Here is a 14,260-nt window from a genome sequence, read left to right as displayed (position 1 = left end):
TTTCATCCAATGCCATTGCGCACACTCATGTTGGATGACTTGAGGGTCTAGCATTGGCAGAAAAATGCAAATTTGGAGCTACTTCACAGCTATGGTTGCAGACAATGTTTCAACAAATTTTTGTTGGCAACTGGCATAAGCAGCACACTTTGAAGGCCTTGAAAAGGAAGTTGCAGCAGCCTTCAGGATGAATCCTTCTGGCTGCATAAAATTCTGTGGTTCTTGCCCTTGGCTTGGCCATTGTTTGTGCGAAGATATTGTAGGATTATCTATCGTAGCCTGAGGATGACTACAACGTGGTTCCAAAATTTCAAGATGTTTGTGTGAAGAACATACTGTTCAAGCAGTAGAACTTTAATCTAGGCCATGGTAAAAGATCTTATCACAAGGATGTGTTTTCATTTTTGGTTGAGAACTTGGACGATTGTTAGATGTGGGAGCCTCAAGTGTTGAGTCTCCACTTTTCCCTGAGGGAGCCAGGGAATAAAGGAAAACCTTTGAACCTTGACGGGTCCTCTCTTAGAACAGTCTATCTTGGATGCCTATTGTGATACATCCTACACTCTTTTGGTTGTGGGGTTGGTTCCCTTTACCTTAAAGTTCATGTTTTGCTACATTTCTTGTGCTGCACATGGTTGAAGTAGATTATTAGTGCCCACAATGATGTATTACATAATCACCATCCTGATGACTGGTAGTACAATCACTGTAATCATGAAGGCATTATCTTAAACTTACCAATTGCAACTTGATTATCATGCTAAGGACAATGATGGTGTTAAGCTACTCATAATTAGTCTACAAGATAAACTCATTTTCTGACTAAACTCATTGGGCTCCCGTACAACCCCAAAATACGTTCCCCAGTTAAAACTCGATTACAGTGATTTTCTAGAACTTTAGTAGGACAACTGGCTCAAGAAGTTCTATAAAAGTGAATCATTGTCATTGCCGATATCATCCTTGTCTTTGACATCAATGCCAGCTTTTTTCATCATCCTATCATCATCTTCTCGTAGCCTTCATTAAATTGCTGCTGACTTGCAGGTGTTTGCTCTCTTCCAGCCATGGCCACCCCTCTAGCTGCTATTGCCATCATACACAGCTCTGTTTTCATCTCCTGCCTCTTGCCACAGCTGCTTTACAGTCTCTACCTGTTGTCTTTGGGCATTGCTCCCTTCCATGACCTGAAGACTGCTGCATTTCAGCCCTTGTTGTTCAACCAAGTGACCCTCCTCCACTTTGAACTGACAGTTCTTCATTGTCATCATGCTGCCAGGTCCTCTTCATCAGCATTCAATATTGAGCATTGGTGGTTTGCTGCACTTGGGAACCATTTCAGAGGATGACGCTCTCGGAGACTCTTCCCCAACCCAATCCCACTCAGGAGAGTTGGTGTTGGATAGGCCTCTGCTGCTTGAGCATCCATTGTATTACACCTCGCATACTCAGTTTGCTCATTAAGTTTTCATTTAGCATTCATTCATTCTCTTTGTTCTTGATTTGCACTTTTATCCAAGTTCATTGTTGGACAGGCCTCTGCTCCTTGAGCATCTATTGTATTTCACCTCTTACTTGGTTTGTTCATTGAGTTTTCTTTTAGCGTTCATTGATTCTTTTTGTTCTTGATTTGCATTTTGCTTTGCATTCGTTGTGCTAGATGTGCTCACTTCACCCTCTCTTTATGTTTTCTCTGCAGTCCCTAGTATGTCCTCACAAAGTGCTACTGCCGCTGCCCCAGATGCAGATCCTACTGCTTTGGTGTTGATCTCTCAGGTTAGGTGGTACTTCTGCTACTCCAAATGCAGCCTCTGCTGCCTTCATTATCACCTCTGTGGTTTTATTCCCCTCATGCTGCTGCTTGGTTCCAAAATTCAGCTCCTATTGCTTCGGAACAGTTCACTCTAGCCAAACACATAGTTCCTCCATCATTGACAAAGAGACATGGCAATTCCAGATTCTTCTCCTTGACTGCTGGCTGGCTTGAGTACGATACACTTCTTTAGTTGATTTGTGGCATCATCAACTTTGCCTTGATCACATAGATTAATGACATGATGGGGAAACACTAGAAAGTTGTGTCCGTGTATGTATATACACATGTATGGGTTTTAGGGGACACAACTATTATGCACATGTGAGACGCATGAACACAAGTCATTTTCAGTCTTCAGGCTAATTAGTGTGTGTGTGAATAGGGGCTAAGGCCAAGTTAGTTGGTGACGTGGCAGGCATGCATTAACTTACTAAAGGATAAAGGATCAATCAGAAGTAGTTGTGTGACTCGTGAAGTTGGAGCATGGTTGTTTATGTCCAATGGATGGGACGTCTTGTTTGATCTGTAGTGTCCCATCTGACATGTACAATCCTGAATTGTTTGGTCCATTACTGTGACCATTGTTGCTTGTCAATCAAAAAATGGCCTTTAGATGAACACTTGGGCGACCATTTTTGTGCCATTTGCAGATACTTTTGGGGTTGATTTGGCAGTGGTTGAGGGCTCCGTGCTAATAATGCATCACAAACTGATTAGCTCTTTAAAACAGCCCAAAACATGTAAATTACCAAAAATTTCATTGACCGGTGCCCAGTCCTAGAGGGTTTTTGTGTCCCATGAGCAAAAACCCAATTTGGGAGGATCCTCTCGAGGGCTCCCTGCTAAAAATGCATAACAAACTGATTAGCTCTTTAAAACAACCCAAAACGTGTAAATTGCCAAAAGTTTCATTAACCGGTGCACAATCCTAGAGAGTTTCTATGTCCCATGAGTAAAACCCTAATTTGGGAGGATCCTCTTGCATTTATAAATAGACAAGCTACCCACCATTCAGCCCGTCCTTGTTTTGCAGATTTTCAGCCATCAGCCTTCGTTAGTGATTGTCCAATACACATGACTACTGCCATGCCATCATCAGCTTGACCATTGCTGATTGGTGACTGCCTCCATCTGTTGGGACATCTTCTCTTGCACCAGATAGCTTGCATTGATAGTCTACAGCTGCCATCCTGTTGATTAGCACTCTGCATGACATTAGACAGCTAGCATTTTGACGGTTCAGGCCCGATTCTCAACTTTTGCCTGTTTTCAGCCTGTGTTTAGCAATCGATTAGGACGCCCAACATCAATACACTTTCCTCCTTCTATCGCTGACTGTTGTTAGCCTCAGGTGTGTGAAGAAAACTGCTAGGGTTTTCACTAAGGAAACACAAAGTGTACAACCACGATAGAAACACAAAGAGACAGACATAGACACATAAAGCAAAACTCAAACCTTAAACACAAAACTCAAAACTCAAACACAAACAGAAAAAGGGAGAGAAGAACACAACTCTGAAGTGAATGAATATTGCAAATGAATGTAAAAGTGTACAGATACTCAAGGGCAGAGCAGTGTGTCAGAGAGTGACCTCTATCGACGACGGATCCAAAGTCTGTGAGTGACCACCAAACTATGAAGAGAGAGGAATCTGCAAAACGCTGACACTAGAGGCTGCTGGAGATAGAGGCGACAGTTGCAGAAGGGTGTGGTGATGTTAGGCAGCTTTTGATGAGTGCAAATGCAATCAAGAAGATGTCGCCAGATGGAGGAGGAGCAGCTACATAGTCACCAGGTTGGTGGATATGAAGAAAACTGCTAGGGTGTGTACTAAGGAAACATAGTGTACAACCACGACAGAAACACAAAGAGACAGTCACCGATATAGAAAGCAAAACTCAAACCCTAAAGGCAAAACTCAAAACTCAAAACTCAAACAGAAGAAGGGAGAGAGGAATACAACTCTGAAGAGAATGAATATTGCAAATGAATGTAAGAGTGTATAGATACTCAAGGGCAGAGTATTGTGTCGAAGAGTGATGTCCACAGGAGATGGATCCCAACTCTATGACCACTAGTTAGAGTGTGTAGTCTGCAAAACGATGAAGCTAGAAGGGCATGGAGCAGCAAACGCAAGTAGAAGGTGTGGAGATGGAAGGCGGCCCCCAGATGAGTGTAAACGCAAATTGTGAATGTTGCCTAGATGAGAAGGGCCTTCATATTCCTTCTAGCATGGATGCACGGAGCTAGTGGCTTCTCTCCAGAGGTTGAGTTTCGGGTTCTTCAATTCACTCTGTCTATTGTTCTTTACTGTAGATTCCCTTTCCGGTGGAAATCTTGGATCTTAGGGATCCTCTACATCTTCTTCCTCCTCTTCTCTTCTTGCCTTGGTCACTTGGTTAGCATGGAGCGACCTCCCGGGATCGAGTACGGGCATATCCTTATGGTTCTCGGCACCACACAAAGTCTGACATTTCTCCTATGCATTGCATGTTTTCATCATCTTTGTACTAGGGCACTTGGGTAAGTGAACAATTTTCCCAAGAGGGACACTGTTCAAGTGGCACCTGCTACATGAGCATTCTTCAACATGTAGCATTGTATCCCCACCTCTCTCTTCTCTTGTTCCCCTTTTTGGGCCTGAGAGGGGGTGTTGAGAAACCCTTCACCCTTCACCCTTCACCCGGTTTTTTGCGTTTCTGCATTTTTCATTTAGGGTTTGCAGCTCCAAAAAGGGGCGCCATCCTAGACTGACTGTGCCTATTTATAGGCCACTCTCTCATTCATTCCTCACGACTGATTCATTCAGTTCGTCACCTCCTCTCTAGCCTTTCCACTACTCTCACACCCCTTCAGGAGGACATTGCAGTTTGTGGTTCGTGGTTGTCTTCATCATCTTCTTTGTGCTATGGCACCCTTATTCCCTTGTATCACATTCACTCCATGATTCAGAATTTCATCATTCCATTCATCAGAGTTTCTTCTATCTTCTCTTTTTTTCTCCATGTTTGCCACTTTGTATTTTTCCCCGCCAACCCTACTATCTCGCTGGTACATCATCTTTTGACAATAGGTATTGATGCCACGGTCAAGATAGTGGAGCATTTCTTTTATTGGCTAGCTTTGAGACATGATATAGAACCGTTTGTTAAGACATGGATGGTATGCCATAAGGTAAAGCATAATAGGCAAAAGATGTTGGGTTTGTTGCAGCTCTTGCCTATTCCAGATAGGCCTTAGCAGAGCGTTGCAATGGACTTTATTTTTGAGCTTCCTAAGACACCTAGAGGGAATGATGGGATATGGACCATCATTTACAGGCTTAGTAAACAAGCCCATTTCATTCCGGGGTGAGAGAAAATAAAGGCTGATCATATGGCACGATTGTTTTTGCAGCACATCTTTTAAGTATCATGGTATGCCAGAGTCGATCATTAGTGATTGAGACCCTCGGGAAATGTTGCACATGTGAGGTGTAACTGGTGTTAGAGTAAATTTACGAGCATTGGACCCGAGGAAATCACGGGATGTCAAAGGCAAAAGTTGCTATAAGTTATGCCGCACAGGTACTTGGTGGTATTTGGTGCTGGTTGTTGGCCTAGGTCATTCATATGGCCATAAAAGTTAGTTTTTGGTGACACTAGGAAAGTGGTGTTTAATGGTATCTAATGCCAATTTGATGGTTAAAGATGGCGCAGAGACACTCAGGAATGAAAGTTGCCCAGCCAATTTAATTATTGGCCAGTTAGATTATTTTTCAAGGCATCAAAATAATTATTAGATAAATTTTCAGTATTTAAAGACTGAAAATTAATATTTAATTACAGATAATGTTGGAAAAACCATTTGGGAAGGTTGCCACTTTGTGAGAGGAGGAGAGGATTGAGGCTTAGTTGAGAGTGCAATAGAGAGTGTGGAGAGTGATGCTCGACACCCAATGCAATAGATTGAAAGAGTGTAAACTGAAAGTACAAAGTACAATCCTTAAACCTTAGGGTTGTAAGGGGTGTTCACACCCGAACATGATAAGTGCCCGTAAATATGTAACAGAGGCGCATAAAAAAAAGAGAAAAAGTCGAGGGAAAAAAACCTCTCGTACCGAGAGTAAAAAGTGTCCCAGTGTCCTACTGATCATCAATACTTCTTTGTGAGCGTAGGCGTGAGTGAAACCCAACAAACCCCCATAGAGTGAAGAGTGATTAAAAGTACAAGGATCATCTGCTAGCAAAGGAGATTAAATTTAAAGCATTGTGAAATGCTTCAAATTTGTCACGAGAAAGAGCTTTGGTGAAGATGTTTGCCACATTATTGGTGGTAGGACAATAGACAAGGCTGATATCACCTGCATGTAGTCTCTCTCTGACAAAGTAATAATGTATCTCAATGTGTTTTGTGTGTGTATGAAACACTAGGTTCCATGCCACTGCAATGGCACTCTGAGCGTCAGTGAACAAAGTAGTAGGCTTTGTAACAAATACATCTAGATCAGTTAGCAAGCGTCTAATCCATACACATTCAACTGTGGTAGTAAAAGCTGCCTTGTATTCAGCTTCACATGATGATGTGGCAACAGTGGATTGTTTCTTTCTAAGCCAAGATATGCAAGATGAGCCAAGAAAGAAACAATTGCTACTAGTGGAGTGACGTGAATCATAATCACCAGCCCAATCAGAATCACTATAAGCATGTAAATGTAGTGGTCCCCCCTTGGCATAAAGCAATCTAAGAGATCTAGTACCCTGCAAGTAATGAAAGACACGCTTAATAGCTTGCCAATGTGACATGCGTGGCTGATGCATATATCTGCTTAGGGCTGAAATTGCAAACTGTATGTCCGGCCTAGTGTTGCATAGGTAAATAAGGCATCCAACTGTTGGAGTATATGTGTATATATCAAACAAATCACTATTATCATGTTATGACAGCTTTAGTCCAATTTCCATTGGTGTACAGACTGGCTTGCAATCCTGTAAGCAAAACCTCCCAAGGAGTTTACCAATGTATCTTGACTGTGATAAACCAATACTTCTAGCACCATGTATAAACTAAATGCCCAAGTAAAAATGCAAAGACCCCAAGTCTGACATCTCAAAAGTTTGCTGCAAATTTCTAAATGCCCAAGTAATAATGCAAAGACCCCAAGTCTGACATCTCAAAAGTTTGCTGCAAATTTTGTTTAAATGCTGAAATTTGATCAACATGTGCACCTGTAAGCAAAAGGTCATCAACATATAGATAGATGATCAGCATGGATCCCCCCTCTTTACATACGTTAAGGGTAGACTCGAATGAGCTGTTTATAAACCCTTGGTTGAATAAAAAGGCATCAATCTTTGCATACCAAGCTCTAGGAGCTTGTTTTAAGTCATGGAAAGCCTTTTTCAGCTTGCAAACAAGTGTTCGGATTCCTCAACTGTAAAACCAATGGGCTGTTGTATAATGGGCATTAAGAATCCCTACCACCCGCATGACTACCGTCAAGTCTATGGTTGCTTTGGCTGCCTAGTATGGATGGCTGTTGTATAATGGGCAAATCCCATGTTTGATTCTTAATGATAGAATCAAATTCAGCTTGCATTGTTGCCATCCAATGCACACTATGTTGTGCATCCTCAAAACATTCAAGCTCCTCATCATCAATTGTACTTGCTGCCATAACAAACTCCATGTTATGTACAACATCATGCATACGAGCTTGGCTTCTAGTACGACCAGCCATGGGAGTATCCAAATGACTATCTTTCATAGTTTGTAAATACCATCTAGGCATTTGTCTTGCCTCCTGACTGTGCACAAGCTCTTACTGAATTTCAGATTCAGCACTTTGCTGAATATTCAGATCAACCAATGACTGATTTTCTGCATTTTCCAATGGAGCAGTTGATTGAACCTTAAGTTCACTTGATGAAACTCCAGCTAAATCACCAAATGAAATGGGCAGCAGCCCTTCAAATACATCATGGGCAGCCTGATATTGTCAAACCAACAAGGGATAATTTTGATTTTTCATCAAAGAGTACATCCCTACTGACAAATACCTTTTTAGAGACAAGATCATATAGTCTGTAGCCTTTGCTCTCACTGCTATATCCCACAAAAATGCATTTGATAGCCTTGTTATCTAACTTTTTTCTAAGTACCTACTGGGGAATGTGTGCATACGCAAGATACCAAAGGTACGAAAGTGTCCAATATAAGGTTTCCGACTGTTCCAAGCCTCAAAAGGTGTAACATTCTTTAATGATTTGGTGGGGCATTTGTTCAAAACATGGCAAGCACACATAACGGCTTCCATCCAAAAATTGTGTGGCAAGCTCTTTGCTTTCAACATACATTTGGCCATCTCCATGAGTGACCGATTCTTCCTCTTTGTAAATCCATTCTGCTGTGGAGTATAAGCTGTAGTGAATTGATGAACAACGCCCTTCTGCTTCAAAAAAGAATTTAGCATAGAGGACATGTATTCCCTCCCTCGGTCCGAACGGAGAGTTTTTACTTTATAGCCAAATTGGTTTTCTACAAGTGCTACAAAAGCCAAAAATCATAATATACTTCCGACTTTTCAACTAAAGAATAGACCTAGCAGAAGCGTATAAAGTCATCAATAAAAGTCACAAAATAGTAACATCGACCCAATGACCTTGTCTGCATAGGGCCACATACATCTGAGTGCACTAACCGTAACTTGGTTGTGGCTCTAAAAGCAACATCATGGGGAAAGAAAAATTGATGTATTTTTCCCAAAATACATTTTTCGCATAAGTGCTAAAAAAGTCTCTCCAAAAGAGGTAATCCATCTAGCATCCGTGCACGCTGTAAGAGCATCAAGCTACCATAGTTCACATCCCCCATGCGAGGATGCCATAACTCCGCCTGTAACATAGTAGAGTAAGAGTGGACGCTAAGTACGCTGTGACTGATCGAGTGAAAGAGCATCTAGCTTATATAACCCCTGACATAAAGTGCCACTCAAGACCGAAGTCATGTATTCCTTATCTCTCACCATGCATTTGTCATCATCAAAGGTGATCTACAATCCACAACGTGCCAAAGAAGAAATAGAGAGCAATTTTTTCTTTATACCTTGCACAAACAAAGCATCCTGTAGGCAAAGAATAGAGCCATCAATGGCTGTGAGCACAATCTCCCCAATACCTCTAACAGGGTATGATGCATTGTTGGCACACTGTACAGACTTGCCAATTGGAGTTGCACCAACAAAAACAAATAAATCTTTGTGAGATGTGATGTGCCTGGAAGCACCACTATAAAAAAACTAAGTGCTTGCATCCTTAGTAGAGCTAAATGCTCTATCAGCCCAAGAAGAGCCATAACTGCAAGTATAAAAGCAATAGTCCCTGTTTGCAACAAAGGACACTGCCTCAGTAGCAATGGAAGGAGCATCAGAAACAGACATCCCCGATTCCTTTTTCTTCTCCTTAGCTATGTACTTTCTACACTCAATGATGTAGTGGCTTGGCTTCTTGCAATAATGGCATTTGCCCTTCTTGGCTTGCGTGCCGCCTTGTTTTTTATTACCTTGTGAAGTGCCTGAAGTCCCAGAGCTCTGCAGTGCGCTCTTTACTTGGCTGTCCTTGCCCTTTTGTCGTGCAATAAAAGCCTGCTCAGAGGCTATGACATCCACACCACTGTTTCTTCTTGTTTGCTCCTTTTCTAGAAGCAAACTGACTAACTGAAGAAAAGTAATCGGTTGTGGGGCAATCCTCATGGTGACGTTTAGGGCCGTATGAAAGGCCAAGTACGAGGGCGGTAATGAGTTCAATGTAGTAGATATCAGCTGTGCGTCTGAGTTGTACTCATCAACATTTATAAGCTGCTCACGCAAGTCTTGAATTTTGTTGAAGTGATTCTGCATAGAATCACCCTCATTCATCTTCAATGTCTCAAGCTCTTTCTTTAAGAAAGAGATGTGGGTCTTGTTCTTACCAGCAAACATTTGCTCCAAAGTTAACCAGGCTTCTCATGAAGAAGCGGCAGACCGAATGTGAGTGATGATAGACCGTTGAATTGCCAATGCAATCGGCAACAAAGCCTGTGCATCCTGTGTATTCCATGCTTTTTGTGTTGTTGATCTTTGGGGTAGTGGCTGAAGTGGAGCAGGTTGAATAGGCTGAGGTGCTCATTGTCCACGTCCTCCTGGAGGTGGAGTAGCAAGAGCTACAACTGCAGGCCTAACTTCTTGTTAGCAGATTAGTCAGCTCATGGTTGAGTGTGGACTTGTGGTTAAGCAAGCTGGGCACACAGACATTTTAGGCATTTTATTTGCCATGTCTATTGTGGATTGGCATTATTTGCAGCTAGTCGGCCAACATTTAATGCTGGCCGACCTGTCAAATTTTAGGCGTTTATTTTGGCCTATTTATTGTCAGCCTCCCTCCTCCACATTCATTCATCACTGGACAGTTCTTGGAGAGAGGGAGCAAGTGCCAGTGCCTCCACAGCCGGTGACTCACATTGTATCTGTACTGTCTCATGTCTTGGTATATGGATTCCATTTCTTGAGTATACATCTGAGTTCTCATCTGTATTGTGTTCTCTTTCTTTTCTTTTGTCTTGTATTTAGTAGTTTATTTCAGAACATGTTTATGCTTCCACTGTTGCACCACTTCTGACATGGTATCAGATTTTAGGATTTGTGTTTCTGCTGTGTTTTCTTATTGATTTCAGGACTGTTTTCCCTCTTGCTGATCAGGCGGCTCTGCTGCTCCTACTAGACGCCCTGTTTTGCCTGCATTTTTTGCTGATGTCAGCATCCATACAGCCTGCGCATCTGTTTCAGCCTGTGTTTTGATGTTTCAACATCTTCTCTTGGCTGGGCGCTTACATTATTAGGCCGTTTTTGCTGATTTTGGCAGTTTTTGTCTAATTTCTTAACTTTTTACAGCAGTTTCTGTCTTATTTTGATTAGATTTTGGGTTATACTATATGTGAACTCTTGTTTTTTGCAGTCTGTGCTCGTGGTTTGGCTGTGTTCCCTCTCCAATTACCTTCTTTTCTCTACTTCTTTTCTAAATCCTCTACAGATGGCTGCTCCATGCACATCCATTGATGATACGTTACATGGAGATTCCCATGAGGCTCTTGCAGCTTCAGAGAGGGGTTTGGAGATGAAGAAGTCAAAGGCTCAGTATTACCACTATGGCAAGAAAGGTCATTTAAGGAAGGACTGCAAAGAGTTAGCGGCTTCCAGGAAGAAAAAGGAGTAGAAGCCGAAGCAGGATGCGGACTCCTTCGACGAGTCATCATTTGCCTCAAATTTCGATTCCGATCCTTCGGCCCAGGCGAAGTCCAAGGCGCGGAAGGGATCCTCTTGTTCGGATTGTAGGAAGGGCTTCGTGGCCCCTTCCCCAGCTGCTTTCTAGTAGCGGTGATGCGGTCATCCCTCACGACTCTCCAGTGCCAAAGAGGGAGTGTGAGAGGGTGGTGAGATGGGGCAGCCGCGCCTCATCTATATTTCTATACAGATGCACAGGATCCAGAGAAGGACATCCCTGATGCATCGATCGAAGTCTGGTAGGTACAAATCCTGGAGTTGGGATTGATATCGAGGTTCATGATGGGTTGGTTAATTGGCAAAGAGCGGGTGGCTTTTGTCTGGAGCTCACATGAGGGGACACTTTGGTGGTCTGGCCAAAGAAGAGGAATCCATGGTCATTTCTGCCCTGAGGCATTGGTGACAGGATAGTCACGTATGCTACATTAGAGGCATTGTTGACAGACATTGAGAGCTGCTATGATCTTCTCTATCTTTAGGAGTTGGTACAATCGACATCAACATCAGGTTCTCTCTGACGCACCTTGGTGGTGGCTTGCGCACCCATTGTATATTGTATTGTATCAGATCACCCATGATCTGAGAGAAGGTGTTAGCAGATTAGACAGCTCATGGTTGAGTCTGGACTTGTGGTTCGGTAGGCTGGGCATACAAACATTTTAGGCATTTTATTTGCCATTGTTTATTGTGGATTGGCATTATTTGTAGCTAGTCGGCCAACATTTAATGCTGGCCGACCTGCCATATTTTAGGCATTTATTTTGGCCTATTTATTGTCAGCCTTCCTCCTCCACATTCATTCATCACTGGACAGTTCTTGGAGAGAGGGAGCTGGTGCCAGTGCCTCCACAGCCGGTGACTCACATTGTATGTGTACTGTCTCATGTCTTGGTATATGGATTCCATTTCCTGAGCATACATTTGAGTTCTCATCTGTATTGTGTTCTCTTTCTTTTCTTTTGTCTTGTGTTTAGTAGTTTATTTCAGAACATGTTTATGCTTCCACTACTGCACCACTTTTGACATTTCTATGCTTACATAGGTCCAAAGATTTTTCGCAATCAGCACATTCTTCATCACGAAGGACCAAAGTGAGTAGTTGTTACCATCCAATCTGTCCTCCTTGGATACATAGATAAATACATCACCTCCCTGATTTGCCATGATAATCAATGCCAAAAGAAGCAAAAGAGCAATGTCCAAGTTGGACCAACGCGGAAATCTCAAAATTTCTAAAAATTATAGCATATAGCTTGCTGCAATTAGCAAACTGAGGTACACTTTGTCAAAATTGTCTGTAATGTACACATTTCAAGGTGCATTCAATGCTCATCAACACTGTAGAAGCAAAAGCCCCAAAATTTCTTGTTCCAAAATTGTTAAAAACAGTCTATTTCAGACTGAGATTGCAGTACATTTGCCAATCTCTGAATTTACAACAATTGCCCCAAAATTTCACAAAATCTTTGCGTGAAATGTGTCCCAGACACTTACGAATGCAGAGGTATGCTGCCCAGGCGCAATTCTTTCTTGTGAATAAGATTTGAAATAAAAAATTGATTAAAAAATGTGCTTTTACCTTGAATTTGATAATTAGGAGCTATCACAGTTGTACTGGTGGCAGGCGTAGCTGGTCAGTAGGTGTGGCGAGCTGCTGTAGGCAGGCGAAGGGCGGCCCAGTCAGGCAGTGCTGTAGGTTCAGAGCGTAGGGGAGCTAGCGGTGCAAGAGGCGGGTTTGTGGTTGCGCAGGAGACGGGCTGCGCATGCAAATTGGGGAGGCGCAGAGGGGCTGAAGGTAGCAAGGACTAGGCGGCGGCACAGGGAAGGAGTTCTAGGTGGGTGCTAGAGACAGTAGGCGGCGTAGGCTAGTGCAGAGCAAGGAAGCTACGTAGGTAGATTAATAGGCACAGGGGCGTTATTGCTAGACTGGTAGTGCGCTGTCTGGCGCAGCACAGGTGCTAGCGACCACTACTACATTGGTTGCAGTAGTACTGGGACTGCTCTGCAAGTGCTGGGGGCAGAGTAGGTTGAGTTGCAGATATCTGGAACCAACTACAGTGCGAAGTAGCTCGCAAGCACTCCTGGAGGATGAGACCAGAGCAGAGCTGAAGTGAGCTGAACTCAGCTCTGATACCAAATGTGAGAGGAGAGAATTGAGACTCAGCTGAGCAGTAGACAGTGTGGAGAGTGAAGCACAACACCCAATGCAATAGATTGAAAGAGTGTAAACTGAAAGTACAAAGTACAACCCTTAAACCTTAGGGTTGTACGGGGTGTTCACACCCGAACATGATAAGTGCATCTAAATGTGTAACATAGGCACAAACGAGAAAAGATAATAAGTTCGGGAGAAAAAAACCTCTCGTACCGAGAGTAAAAAGTGCCGTAGTGTCCTGTTGATCACCGACACTCCTCTATGAGCGTAGGCGTGAGTGAAACCCAACATACTTGTCAAAAATGCCCATGCAAGATTTAAAAACGTCCTTAAAGATTAGAGAGAGGCATTTTTAGTATATTTAGCTTGCAAGAGAGAGGGAGGAGATGCTGTTGGTTTGATTTGCAGCCATTGGAGGACCTTCTGAGGCAGCCAGGGGCAGGAGAAGATCAATCAACAGTAGGTGACAACATCTATAGGAGGCTGTTCAGACAGGGCAGTTGTAGTAAACGACGGATTTTCTTCAATTCTTTGCATCCACAAGCTGTTGAGACAAGGCAGCAGTAGTAAATGATAGATTTTCTTCAGTTCTTCGTGAAGAAAGTCTGAATTTTCTCTCTCCTCAGCATTCTCTCTCATCTTCTAGTCTTTCTACAGCCTTGCTTTGAAGATTATAGCATTGAGATCACCAGAGGCTGAGAAATTTCAGATTTCTCTCTTGTAAACCCTAATCTGTAGCAGAAATTGGGGTTTAGTAGCAGCCTCGGGAAGTGTGCCAAAAATTGGAAGCTTCAAGACTTGGACCATCAAAGCGAGTGAAGGCCAATTGATTGCCCAAATCAAGGGGCAAATTAGATTGAAGACTTATGGTCATTTTGGACACCAAGGGGAGTTGGAATACCGAAAGAGATTGGGAGAATCCCATTGTACATCAACTTCTTCTTCAATTAAGTTAAATAAGCATTGAAAGGGGCGCTAGTTTTGGGTCCAACA

At 42.8% G+C, this 14,260-nt stretch overlaps 1 protein-coding gene across 3 annotated transcripts in view; it reads left to right on the top strand.

Moving 5' to 3' along the window:
* LOC148038405 (ATP-dependent zinc metalloprotease FTSH 9, chloroplastic-like) overlaps nucleotides 1-14,260 on the top strand; it is a 36,730-nt gene that overhangs the window by 2,107 nt on the left and 20,363 nt on the right. The gene's annotated exons all lie outside the window — the stretch shown is intronic.

Source organism: Lygodium microphyllum, chromosome 3 (genome assembly GCF_053477565.2).
Source record: "Lygodium microphyllum isolate KBCC chromosome 3, Lygodium_microphyllum_v1.1.10, whole genome shotgun sequence".
Taxonomy (NCBI): Eukaryota; Viridiplantae; Streptophyta; class Polypodiopsida; order Schizaeales; family Lygodiaceae; genus Lygodium; species Lygodium microphyllum.
The sequence above is the reverse complement of the archived record's forward strand: the minus strand, read 5'-3'. Positions and strand labels throughout refer to the sequence as shown.